The following is a 13,597-nucleotide window of genomic DNA, read 5'->3' as shown; positions in this document are numbered from 1 at the left end:
CCGTCTCGGTCAAGTCGTCCAGGACCCGGCCCTGCGGACGGTGTACGAAGCGAAGAAGGCCGCGCTGAAGGACCTGCAGCTCGTCGGGTCCCGAGGCGCGTTCGTGAGGTCGCGGATCCGGTTGCTGCAGGATCTGGACCGCGGCTCCCCCTTCTTCTACTCGCTGGAAAAAAGGCAGAGTGTCCGTAAGCAGCTCTTGACGCTGCTGGCCGACGACGGCTCTCTCGTCTCGGATCCGGAGGGCGTCAACAACAGGGCCCATGAATATTACGGGGCTCTGTTCTCTCCGGATCCGTCCAGCGAGGAAGCGCGTAGAGTTTTGTGGGAGGACCTGCCGAAGGTCAGCCCGGAGGGCGCCGAAAATCTGGAAGCTCCGCTAAGCCTGGCGGAATTGTCCGGTGCCCTCGCCCGGCTCTCGAGAGGAAAATCCCCGGGGCTGGACGGGCTGACCGTGGAGTTCCACAGGGCGTTCTGGGACGTCCTGGGGAGCGACTACGCGCGGGTCCTGGGGGAAAGTCTGGCGACCGGGGAGATGCCCCTCTCTTGGCGCAGGGCAGTCATCGTCCTGCTGCCTAAGAAGGGCGATCTCCGCCTCCTTAAGAACTGGCGCCCGGTCTCCCTCCTCAGCACGGACTACAAAATCTTCGCCAGGGTGATGTCTGCTCGCCTTGGTGCCGTGCTGGACCACATGATCCACCCTGACCAGTCCTACACGGTCCCGGGCTGGACAATCCACGATAACATCCATCTGGTCCGGGACCTCATCCATTGCTCCCAGGAGGCTGGTCTGTCGGTCGCCTTCCTATCCCTCGACCAAGAGAAGGCGTTCGATAGGGTGGATCATGACTATCTGCTCGGAACTCTGCGCGCTTTCGGGTTCGGGACGCATTTCGTCGCCCGGATCCGACTTTTGTACGCCGCCGCGGAGTGTCTGATTAAGGTTAACGGGTCCTTGACGGTGCCCCTTCGCTTTAGGAGAGGGGTGCGCCAGGGATGCCCCATGTCCAGCCAGTTATACGCCGTTTGCGTGGAGCCTTTCCTGTGCCTCTTGCGGACGAGGTTGACGGGACTGGCTCTGCAAGGGCCGGGCGTGGAGGTCGTCCTCTCGGCGTACGCCGATGACGTGCTCCTCGCGGTAGAGGATCCCGCTGACCTGCGGAGGATGCGTGAGTGCCAGGAGATTTACTCGGCCGCGTCCTCCGCCAGGATCAACTGGGAGAAATGTTCCGGACTCCTGGTGGGTCAGTGGCGGGTGGACTCCCTGCCGGGGGAGCTCAGGCCTTTTGCCTGGAGCACGACCCATCTCCTCTATCTGGGAGTCTACCTTAGCCCCGACGAGGGAGCCTGGCCGGCGAACTGGCAGGAGCTGGAGGCCAAGGTCGCCGCTCGCCTAGGGCGCTGGACAGGACTGCTCCGAGTGCTGTCCTACAGGGGTCGAGCGCTAGTCATAAACCAGCTGGTGGCCGCAATGTTGTGGTACCGGCTGGTCACTTTGACCCCTCCCCCTGCGTTTGTCGCCAAGATACAGAAGAAGCTGGTGGACTTCTTCTGGAACAACAGGAAGCACTGGGTCTCTGCTGCCGTCCTGAGTCTCCCGCTTGAGGAGGGCGGTCAGTCGTTGGTGTGCGTCAGCGCCCAGCTCGCGACTTTCCGTCTTCAGACCCTGCAGAGATACCTTTACGTCGAGCCCCCTCCTAGGTGGTGTGCTCTGGCGAGGTATTTCATCCGCCAGCAGCGCGACCTCAATTATGACACGCAGCTCCTGTTTGTGAACTTGGGGGGTGCCAGGACCACCCTCCAGGAGCTGCCTGTCTTTTACAGGGAACTCATCAGGGTCTGGAACAAAGTCTCCACCAAGCGCAGCTCTCCGCCGGCTGGAGTGGCGGCCGTCCTGCAGGAGCCGCTGCTCGGGAATCCGTACCTCCACGGCCGAGGTTTCATGTGGCGGTCGGAAGAGAGGGCTGTGGCTGGTGAGGTGACCAGGGTCAGGGACCTGCTCGATGGCGGAGGAGCGGGCTGGATGGCGCCAGACACGCTGGCGCGGCGCCTAAACTCTGCCAACGTCCGCCACGCGGCCGATGCCATCGAGTCGCTAAAAACAGCTCTGGGCCCTGACTCCGTTAGGTGCATCGAGGAGGCTCAAGCACGTGGGGAGATCCCGTCCGAACTGACCCCCGTCCGGACGGAATTCCTCATCGGCGCCAAACCCCGGAACCTCCCTCGGGGGCCGGCGCCTCACAACTTGAGCCGCCTCGGGGAAATCCCCTCCGTGCCTTTCAGTTCCGCGCGGAGGGGTTTCCTGTACGGGCTGCTCCTGCACACCCTCAACTTTGCCATCCTCGCCGGCCGTCCGGACACGCCATGGCGTACCATCTTGCCGTCTGGAGGAGGCGGGGGTCCCCGATGGAGGGCACTCTACGCAGGGGTCCTCCCACTATTCATCGGGGACTTGGCCTGGAGGGTGGTGCACGGAGCAGTGCCGTGCAACAAATTTTTAAGCCGGTTCACGGACTCCCAGGCCGCCTGCAATTTCTGCGGTCTGGAGGAATCCGTGTTCCATGTTTTTATTGAGTGCACGATGTTGCAGCCCCTGTTTCATTATCTGAAGGGGCTGCTCCTGAAATTCTGGCTGCACTTCAGTCCCACTCTCCTGATCTTTGGGCACCCTGTGCGGAGGGGAGCGGGTAGGTCCGAAGGCCTCCTCGTAGGATTGCTCCTGGGCACGGCCAAGGGTGCCATCAGCCGGTCCAGGCAGCGGGCGGTCGAGGGGGTCGTTCAACCTGACTGCCTGCCTCTCTTCCGCTCTTACATCCGGTCCAGGGTGTCCTTGGAGATGGAGCACGCGGTGTCCACCGGTACGCTCGCGGCCTTCCACGAGAGGTGGGCACCGGAGGGACTGGAGTGCATCATCACGCCCGGCAACCAAATTTTAATTTGATTTTATGTTTGAAAGTTTAATTTGTTTTCATTGCCGGTGCTTTTAGTGTCCCGCTCCCCTTTTATAGGGGGCACAGGAAAAATTTGATTTTAGCGCCCCAAAAAAAACCAAAAAAAGAAAAAAAAGGAAAAAAAAAAAGGGGCCTTGAAAATGTCTGCTGTGTCACCCAGGCAGGTGGCATGGTTTTAATGTTTATGTTTAATTTCAGGTAAACTCAAAAGAGTTTCATGCACAAGGACCCCCAGGTCCCTCTGCACCGCAGCATGTTGTAATTTCTCCCCATTCAAATAATATTCCCTTTTGCTGTTTTTTTTTCAAGGTGGATGACCTCACATGAGGGGAGCGACCTATAAAAGGCCCAGCGGGAGATCGAGTGCCAGCGGCAGTTGGTGAGAGGGGAGCGGCCTATAAAAGGCCCAGCGGGAGATCGAGAGCCAGCGGCAGTTGGTGAGAGGGGAGCGGCCTATAAAAGGCCCAGTGGGAGATCGAGAGCCAGCGGCAGTTGGTGAGAGGGGAGCGGCCTATAAAAGGCCCAGCGGGAGATCGAGAGCCAGCGGCAGTTGGTGAGAGGGGAGCGGCCTATAAAAGGCCCAGCGGGAGATCGAGAGCCAGCGGCAGTTGGTGAGAGGGGAGTGACCTATAAAAGGCCCAGCGGGAGATCGAGAGCCAGCGGCAGTTGGTGAGAGGGGAGCGGTCTATAAAAGGCCCAGCGGGAGATCGAGAGCCAGCATACCGGTGCAGCTACAGCGGGAGAGAAAGCAAAATAGAAGTAGAAAGTAAACAAAAAGTGACGTCACAGCCAATGGGGTAAGTGATTGGCTGGTGATTGGTGAGTAGCTTTTCTTTTATTTTTTATATCAGTAAGTGAACTGTAACATTGTTATTACCAATTTAAGGGTATCTGAGGTTAAGACATGGCAGGAGAGCTCGGCCATGTGATATGCCCCTCCTGTACCATGTGGGAACTCGGGGACACTTCCGGTGTCCCTGGGCGCTACATGTGTGGGAAGTGTATCCGCCTCGAGCTCTTGACGGTCCGCGTTGCGGAATTGGAGCTGAGGGTGGATTCACTCTGGAGCATCCACGATGCTGAGAATGACGTGAGTATCACGTGTAGTGAGTTGGTCTTACCGCAGGAGAAGGGTCCACAGCCAGATAGGGAATGGAAGACCAGCAGGAAGAGCAGTGCAAGAAAGATAGTGCAGGGGTCCCCTGTGGTCATCCCCCTGCAAAACAGATACACTGCTTTGAGTACTATTGGGGAGGATGACTCATCAGGGGAGGGCAGCAGCAGTCAAGTTCATGGCACCATAGGTGGCTCTGCTGCAAAGGAGGGCAGGAAAAAGATTGGGAGCGCGATAGTGATAGGGGATTCGATGGTGAGGGGAAGAGATAGGCGTTTCTGCGGACGCAACCGAGACTCCAGGATGGTATGTTGCCTCCCTGGTGGAAGGGTCAAGGATGTCTCGGAGCGGGTGCAGGACATTCTGAAATGGGAGGGAGAACAGCCAGTTGTCGTGGTGCACATTGGTACCAACGACATAGGTAAAAAAAGGGATGAGGTCCTACGAAAAGAATTTAAGGAGCTAGGAACTAAATTAAAAAGTAGGACCTCAAAAGTAGTAATCTCGGGATTGCTTCCAGTGCCACGTGCTAGTCAGAGTAGGGATCGCAGGATAGCGCAGATGAATACATGGCTTGAGCAGTGGTGCAGCAGGGAGGGATTCAAATTCTTGGGGCATTGGAACCGGTTCTGGGGGAGGTGGGACCAGTACAAACCGGACGGTCTGCACCTGGGCAGGACCGGAACCAATGTCCTAGGGGGAGTGTTTGCTAGTGCTGTTGGGGAGGAGTTAAACTAATATTGCAGGGGGATGGGAACCTATGCAGGGAGACAGAGGGAGACAAAAATGAGGTAAAAGCAAAGGACAGAAAGGAGATGAGGAAAAGTGGAGGGCAGAGAAACCCAAGGCAAAGAACAAAAAGGGCCACTGTACAGCAAAATTCTAAAAGGACAAAGGGTGTTAAAAAAGCAAGCCTGAAGGCTTTGTGTCTTAATGCAAGGAGTATCCGCAATAAGGTGGATGAATTAACTGTGCAAATAGATGTTAACAAATATGATGTGATTGGGATTACGGAGACGTGGCTCCAGGATGATCAGGGCTGGGAACTCAACATCCAGGGGTATTCAACATTCAGGAAGGATAGAATAAAAGGAAAAGGAGGTGGGGTAGCATTGCTGGTTAAAGAGGAGATTAATGCAATAGTTAGGAAAGACATTAGCTTGGATGATGTGGAATCTATATGGGTAGAGCTGCAGAACACTAAAGGGCAAAAATCGTTAGTGGGAGTTGTGTACTGACCTCCAAACAGTAGCAGTGATGTTGGGGAGGGCATCAAACAGGAAATTAGGAGTGCATGCAATAAAGGTGCAGCAGTTATAATGGGTGACTTTAATATGCACATAGATTGGGCCAGCCAAACTGGAAGCAAAACGGTGGAGGAGGATTTCCTGGAGTGCATAAGGGATGGTTTTCTAGACCAATATGTCGAGGAACCAACGAGGGGGGAGGCCATCTTAGACTGGGTGTTGTGTAATGAAAGAGGATTAATTAGCAATCTCATTGTGCGAGGCCCCTTGGGGAAGAGTGACCATAATATGGTGGAATTCTGCATTAGGATGGAGAATGAAACAGTTAATTCAGAGACCATGGTCCAGAACTTAAAGAAGGGTGACTTTGAAGGTATGAGGCATGAATTGGCTAAGATAGATTGGCTAATGATACTTAAGGGGTTGACTGTGGATGGGCAATGGCAGACATTTAGAGACCACATGGATGAATTACAACAATTGTACATTCCTGTCTGGCGTAAAAATAAAAAAGGGAAGGTGGCTCAACCGTGGCTATCTAGGGAAATCAGGGATAGTATTAAAGCCAAGGAAATGGCATACAAATTGGCCAGAAATAGCAGCGAACCTGGGGACTGGGAGAAATTTAGAACTCAGCAGAGGAGGACAAAGGGTTTGATTAGGGCAGGGAAAATGGAGTACGAGAAGAAGCTTGCAGGGAACATTAAGGCGGATTGCAAAAGTTTCTATAGGTATGTAAAGAGAAAAAGATGAGTAAAGACAAACGTAGGTCCCCTGCAGTCAGAATCAGGGGAAGTCATAACGGGGAACAAAGAAATGGCAGACCAATTGAACAAGTACTTTGGTTCAGTATTCACTAAGGAGGACACAAACAACCTTCCGGATATAAAAGTGGTCAGAGGGTCTAGTAAGGAGGAGGAACTGAGGGAAATCTTTATTAGTCGGGAAATTGTGTTGGGGGAAATTGATGGGATTGAAGGCCGATAAATCCCCAGGGCCTGATGGACTGCATCCCAGAGTACTTAAGGAGGTGGCCTTGGAAATAGCAGATGCATTGACAGTCATTTTCCAACATTCCATTGACTCTGGATCAGTTCCTATCGAGTGGAGGGTAGCCAATGTAACCCCACTTTTTAAAAAAGGAGGGAGAGAGAAAGCAGGGAATTATAGACTGGTCAGCCTGACCTCAGTAGTGGGTAAAATGATGGAATCAATTATTAAGGATGTCATAGCAGCGCATTTGGAAAATGGTGACATGATAGATCCAAGTCAGCATGGATTTGTGAAAGGGAGATCATGCTTGACAAATCTTCTGGAATTTTTTGAGGATGTTTCCAATAAAGTGGACAAAGGAGTACCAGTTGATGTGGTATATTTGGACTTTCAGAAGGCTTTCGACAAGGTCCCACACAGGAGATTAATGTGCAAAGTTAAAGCACATGGGATTGGGGGTAGTGTGCTGATGTGGATTGAGAACTGGTTGTCAGACAGGAAGCAAAGAGTAGGAGTAAATGGGTACTTTTCGGAATGGCAGGCAGTGATTAGTGGGGTACCGCAGGGTTCTGTGCTGGGGCCCCAGTTGTTTACATTGTACATTAAGACGAGGGGATTAAATGTAGTATCTCCAAATTTGCGGATGACACTAAGTTGGGTGGCAGTGTGAGCTGCGAGGAGGATGCTATGAGGCTGCAGAGTGACTTGGATAGGTTAGGTGAGTGGGCAGATGCGTGGCAGATGAAGTATAATGTGGATAAAGGTGAGGTTATCCACTTTGGTGGTAAAAACAGAGAGACAGACTATTATCTGAATGGTGACAGATTAGGAAAAGGGAAGGTGCAACGAGACCTGGGTGTCATGGTACATCAGTCATTGAAGGTTGGCATGCAGGTACAGCAGGCGGTTAAGAAAGCAAATGGCATGTTGGCCTTCATAGCGAGGGGATTTGAGTACAGGGGCAGGGAGGTGTTGCTACAGTTGTACAGGGCCTTGGTGAGGCCACACCTGGAGTATTGTGTACAGTTTTGGTCTCCTAACTTGAGGAAGGACATTCTTGCTATTGAGGGAGTGCAGCGAAAATTCACCAGACTGATTCCCGGGATGGTGGGACTGACCTATCAAGAAAGACTGGATCAACTGGGCTTGTATTCACTGGAGTTCAGAAGAGTGAGAGGGGACCTCATAGAAACGTTTAAAATTCTGACGGGTTTGGACAGGTTGGATGCAGGAAGAATGTTCCCAATGTTGGGGAAGTCCAGAACCAGGGGTCACAGTCTAAGGATAAGGGGTAAGCCATTTAGGACCGAGATAAGGAGAAACTTCTTCACCCAGAGAGTGGTGAACCTGTGGAATTCTCTACCACAGAAAGTAGTTGAGGCCAATTCACTAAATATATTCAAAAGGGAGTTTGATGAAGTCCTTACTACTCGGGGGATCAAAGGGTATGGCGAGAAAGCAGGAATGGGGTACTGAAGTTTCATGTTCAGCCATGAACTCATTGAATGGCGGTGCAGGCTAGAAGGGCTGAATGGCCTGCTCCTGCACCTATTTTCTATGTTTCTATGTTTCTATTTTCCGACATTGTATTCCATCTGCCAAACCTTAGCCCATTCGCTTAACCTATCTAAATCTCTTTGCAGCCTCTCTCTGTCCTCCACACAAACTGCTTTCCCACTAATCTTTGTGTCATCTGCAAATTTTGTTACACTACACTCTGTCCCCTCTTCCAGGTCATCAATGTATTTTGTAAACAGTTGTGGTCCCAGCATCGATCCCTGTGGCACACCACTAATCACCGATTTCCAACCCAAAAAGGACCCATTTATCCCGACCCTCTGCTTTCTGTTAGCCAGCCAATTCTCGATCCATGCTAATACATTTACTCTGACTCCGCGTACCTTTATCTTCTGCAGTAACCTTTTGTGTGGCACCTTATCGAATGCCTTTTGGAAATCTAAATACACCACATCCATCGGTACACCTCTATCCACCATACTCGTTATATCCTCAAAGAATTCCAGTAAATTAGTTAAACATGATTTCCCCTTCATGAATCCATGTTGCGCCTGCTTGGTTGCACTATTCCTATCTAGATGTCCCGCTATTTCTTCCTTAATAATAGCTTCAAGCATTTTCCCCACTACAGATGTTAAACTAACTGGCCTATAGTTACCTGCCTTTTTATCTGCTCCCTTTTCTAAACAGAGGCGTTACATTAGCTGCTTTCCAATCCGCTGGTACCTCTCCAGAGTCCAGAGAATTTTGGTAGATTATAACAAATGCATCTGCTATAACCTCTGCCATCTCTTTTAATACCCTGGGATGCATTTCATCAGGACCAGGGGACTTGTCTACCTTGAATCCCATTAGCCTGTCCAGCGCTACCTCCTTAGTGATAATGATTGTCTCAAGGTTCTCCCTTCCCACATTCCCGTGACCAGCAATTTTTGGCATGGTTTTTGTATCTTCCACCGTGAAGACCAAAGCAAAATAATTGTTTAAGGTCTCAGCCATTTCCACATTTGCCATTATTAAATCCCCCTTCTCATCTTCTAAGGGACCAACATTTACTTTAGTCACTCTCTTCCGTTTTATATATCGGTAAAAGCTTTTACTATCTGTTTTTATGTTTTGCGCAAGTTTACTTTCGTAATCTATCTTTCCTTTCTTTATTGCTTTCTTAGTCATTCTTTGCTGTCATTTAAAATTTTCCCAATCTTCTAGTTTCCCCACTAACCTTGGCCACCTAAAATGCATTGGTTTTCAATTTGATACTCTCCTTTATTTCCTTGGTTATCCACGGCTGGTTATCCCTTCTCTTACCGCCCTTCTTTTTCACTGGAATATATTTTTGTTGAGCACTATGAAAGAGCTCCTTAAAAGTCCTCCACTGTTCTTCAATTGTGTCACCGTTTCATCTGTGTTCCCAGCCTACATTCGCTAATTCTGCCCTCATCCCACTGTAGTCCCCTTTCTTTAAGCATAGTACGCTCGTTTAAGACACTACTTCCTCACCCTCAATCTGTACAAATTTAACCATACTGTGATCACTCATTCCGAGAGGATCTTTTACTAGGAGATCGTTTATTATTCCTGTCTCATTACAGAGGACCAGATCTAAGATAGCTTGCTCCCTTGTAGGTTCTGTAACATACTGTTCTGAGAAACAATCCAGTATGCATTCTATGAATTCCTCCTCAAGGCTACCCAGTGGGATTTGATTTGACCAATTGATATGCAGGTTAAAATCCCCCATGATTACTGCCGTTCCTTTTTCACATGCCTCTATTATTCCCTTGATTATTATCCGCCCCAACGTGAAGTTATTATTTGGGGGCCTATAAACTACGCCCACCAGTGACTCTTTCGCCTTACTATCTCTAATCTCCACCCACAATGATTCAACATTTTGTTCATTCGAGCCAATATCATCTCTCACAACTGCCCTGATATCACTGCAAGCTCCCACAAACAGCAATGTGATTATGGTTTTTTAAATGTTTTTTTTGTGATGTTGATTGAGGGATAAGGTAGATAAGGCGAATGCAGTAGATGGGATATATTTGGATTTCCAACAGGCCTTCAATAAGGTATTACATAATAGATTCATGACTAAATTTGGAGCATGTGTAGTCAGGAAACAAGTAGTAGAATGGAGAGCAAGCTGGCTACAAAATAGAAAACCGAGTAGGGGTTCAAGGTAGTTACTCAGATTGGTAATAGGTGGTAAGTGGTGTTCTACAATGAGGTGCTGGTACCACTGTTCACCATTTATGTAAACGATTTGGACTTGGGAATTAGAAGTATAATTTCAAAATTTGCAGACACCAAATTGGGGGGTATAGTTAATACAGAGGAGGACTTCAACAAAATACAGGGAGACAATAATAAATTTGCAGAATGGGCATGTAATTGGCAAATTAATTTCAATATAAACAAGTGTGTGATGGTACATTTTAGTAGGAAGAATAAGGAGATCATATAGTCCTTGGAAAACATGTATCTAAATAGGGTAGAGAAGCAGAGGGATCTGGGCGTACAGTTACACAAATCACTAAGTAACAACGGAGGTTAATAAGGCTATTAAAATAAAGCACTGGGGTTCAATTCTAGAGGGATAGAGTTGAAAAGCAGAGAAATCATGTTAAACTTGTATAGAACCTTGGTTTGATCTGACTCGGAGTACTGTACACAATTCTGGTCTCCATATTATAAAAAGGATATAGAGGGACTGGCGAAGGTGCAAAAAAGATTCATAAGAATGGTATCAGAACTGAGAGGTTATACCTATCGGGGGAGGGTGGGGGCGGGGGCGGGAAATGAACAGACTGTGGTTCTTTTCTTTAAGAATATGAAAAAGTTTGATTGGGTAGAAATAGTGAAGGTGTTTCCACTTGTGGGCAAAACCAAGACGAGAGCCAACAACACAACAAAGCGTGCTGAGAAATAGTTGCTTTTTCTGGGCTTAAGAGAAGGAAATGGGCACTACGGACACCATTTTGAGCTTCGGAGGAAGGGTGCAGAATTAGTTGAGAGCTATTTAGGGCCCAAGTTTCGGCCTAAGTTGCTCCTGTTTTTTTTTGGAGCAACTGGTTTGGAATGGAGTATCTTAGAAATTGCAATTCTCGGCATTTAGTTTGCTCCAGTTCTAGTCAGTTGGAACAGTTTCACTTTGCAACAGAATTTTTTTTTCAAAAGGGGTTGTGTCTGGCCACTTGCGCCTGTTTTGAAAGTTTAGGCAGTGAAAACTTATTCCAAACTAACCGAATGGAGTAAGTGAAGATTTTTGTATGCAAAGAAAAATCTTGCATACACTTTACAGATTAGGCATAGGTTACAAATTAGGCGTAGGGTACGGGCGGTGGGGGGGGGCGGGTGAAGAGAAATATTTAAATTCTACAACCATTCAACAGTCATACTTAAACAAATAAAGGTCCAACCTGAATAAAAATTTATAAACAAAGCAAAGATTAAATATTCCATGTTCCTACCTGTGTGAAACAGCAGCAGCCTTCGAGCTGCGGTGCTTCAGGCAGGCCTTCCTTCCATCAGTGTCTGGACGGCAGCCGAAGAAACAGCTGTGAAGGGGACTGAGGCTATTCGGCCAGGGGATAGTGTAGGTGTCAGGCCACAGCGACGGCAGCAGTAGGCTCCGAGCTGTGAAGACTTAGGCCGTTCGGCCAGGGGTCCACGAGACAAATCTTCACATTTCCTCTAGTCCCGTTAAAAATGGCCGAGTGCCAATGTTTATGTGCCACTGCGCGTGCGCGCGTGCTCCAACGCCGGCACGACGTTGCCTTATTTAAATTAGCCCCGCTCCCCACTACTTGTAGAATCGGCGTGAATCTCTTGCTCCGCCCCCCCCGCTGTTCAGTGCGCACCGCAACAAGCTGCTGGCGACCTGCAGGGAGCCGGAGAATATGCAAGTATTTTTTCGGTACACTTTCGAGCGCGAAAAACGGTCGTCCAGGTCGGGGCCTAAACTTGGGCCCTTAGAGAGTTAAATTGAAGATAATTGTACTCAGAATGTTGGGACAGGGAATATAAATAAGTATTATCAAGTTATTTTTGGTAAATAGTTTTTATATTGAAATTATTTTGTAAATCGTCTTTACAAAGTGAAGTTATTTACTGATATTGTTGGGGCCTATCAAACTGACTGGTATACATCGTAGAGAGTACAGAGAATGCAGAGTACAGTGATGAGAGTATAGAGTAGAGAGATTATTAAAATTAGTAAAAGTAATTTTCAATAATGATGAGGCCCATGCTTTCCCTGCCTTTAATTGCAACTGCTCACACATTGATTACTGAAAGGATGTGCAAAGTCCTTACACAATACCACAAATCCACACGAGGCACATTCTGTGGACAAGGTCACTCTATGACCTGAACCTTTATTCACAGGACCAAGAAGTGATGACCCTGCATGGGACCTCCCTTTTTATATACCTGGGTGACCAGGTTAGGAGTGTCTCCCACAAGTTCACTCCCTGTGGGCAAGGTGTGCATTTCTTATGTATATACAGTATTGCAGTGTTGTTACACAAAGGTTACATACATGACAGGATCAATCGAAGAGGTGGCAGAGAAATGCGTAGACTGAGACGAAGACAGAGGAGGAGACTGGACAGCCAACGAAGGTACTTGGAAAAGCAATCTTACCTGAACTTGCACCCTTAAAGAACGCAGAGGTGTTTCGTTACAGAAAGGGGTTCCACCTGTTTGTCAATCAGCCAGAAGGTCACGGTTGGATGCTGGGGGATAAAGGATATGGCCTTGCCAGTTGGCTGATGACCCCTCTGTGTAATCCTGTCACTGAAGCACAGAAACGGTACAATGAAAGTCACATAGCGATTCGCAACATAATTGAAAAGACAATTGGGGTCCTAAAACAGCGCTTCAGATGCCTGGATCATTCTGGAGGCAGCCTGCAGTACCACCCTGATCAGGTAGCAGAGTTTATTGTGGTGTGTTGCATGCTGCATAACCTAGCTATAAAGAGAGGACAAATAATGCCAGATCATGCTGCAGGTCCACCTCCAGAAGATGAGACAGAAGAGGCAGCTGGCGAGGATGAAGAGGAGGAACAGGCGGGAGAGGACGTCCGCGAGGACATAGGGGAGCTTAATCAGCCTGGCAATCTAGCACCGGTACCACCACACCTTTCCGAAGACCAGTAGCCACGGCCGCTAAACTTTTGCATCAGCAGCTCATTAATGAACACTTTGCATGAGCTATTAATTGTGGATATTCAAATGTTCAATTACGGTTAGGGTTAATCAAAAGTTTCATTTGCGTGGGATTTCCTTGTTGTCTTTCCTGCACTGGCCTATCATCTGAATTAGTTTAAGTAAAGTTTAAAGTGCTGGCAAAGTAAAAGTATTGGTAGAATGACATAATAACAAACAAATATGCATGAAAAACTGTACGTTTGAAAACTAATGTAACTAAGAGAGAAGGCACAAAAGTTGTTGAATACATTTTTTTTTATTAACAAAAATAGAATTTTTTTTTAATAACTAATGACCAACACCCTCCAACCCCCTGCACCCCGCACAAACCCACCCTTCCCTCAAATCCCCAAAATGTTATAATATGAAGAAATTGAACATTTAAGTAATAACAAGTGAACATTTAAGTAACAATAACATTTATGGAACTATTGAAAAACACTCCCCCTTCCCCGCCTGCGGCCACGTTTCCCTCCAGATCCTGTCCCACCCCGTGTTCGCACCCCACCCGCCCGTTTTGGTCTACGCAGACCGACAAGAACGTGTTGTGCAGTTTGT

At 48.5% G+C, this 13,597-nt stretch overlaps 1 long non-coding RNA gene across 1 annotated transcript in view; it reads right to left on the bottom strand.

Moving 5' to 3' along the window:
• Positions 1-13,597, bottom strand: part of LOC139248775 (uncharacterized) — a 170,970-nt gene that overhangs the window by 91,928 nt on the left and 65,445 nt on the right. The window contains exon 2 of the long non-coding RNA XR_011591069.1: positions 12,471-12,623. This is a non-coding gene — a long non-coding RNA (uncharacterized lncRNA). The remainder of the gene's footprint in view (positions 1-12,470; positions 12,624-13,597) is intronic.

Source organism: Pristiophorus japonicus, unplaced genomic scaffold (assembly GCF_044704955.1).
Source record: "Pristiophorus japonicus isolate sPriJap1 unplaced genomic scaffold, sPriJap1.hap1 HAP1_SCAFFOLD_294, whole genome shotgun sequence".
Taxonomy (NCBI): domain Eukaryota; kingdom Metazoa; phylum Chordata; class Chondrichthyes; family Pristiophoridae; genus Pristiophorus; species Pristiophorus japonicus.
Note: the sequence above shows the minus strand (reverse complement) of the source record. Positions and strands in the feature narration are given on the sequence as shown.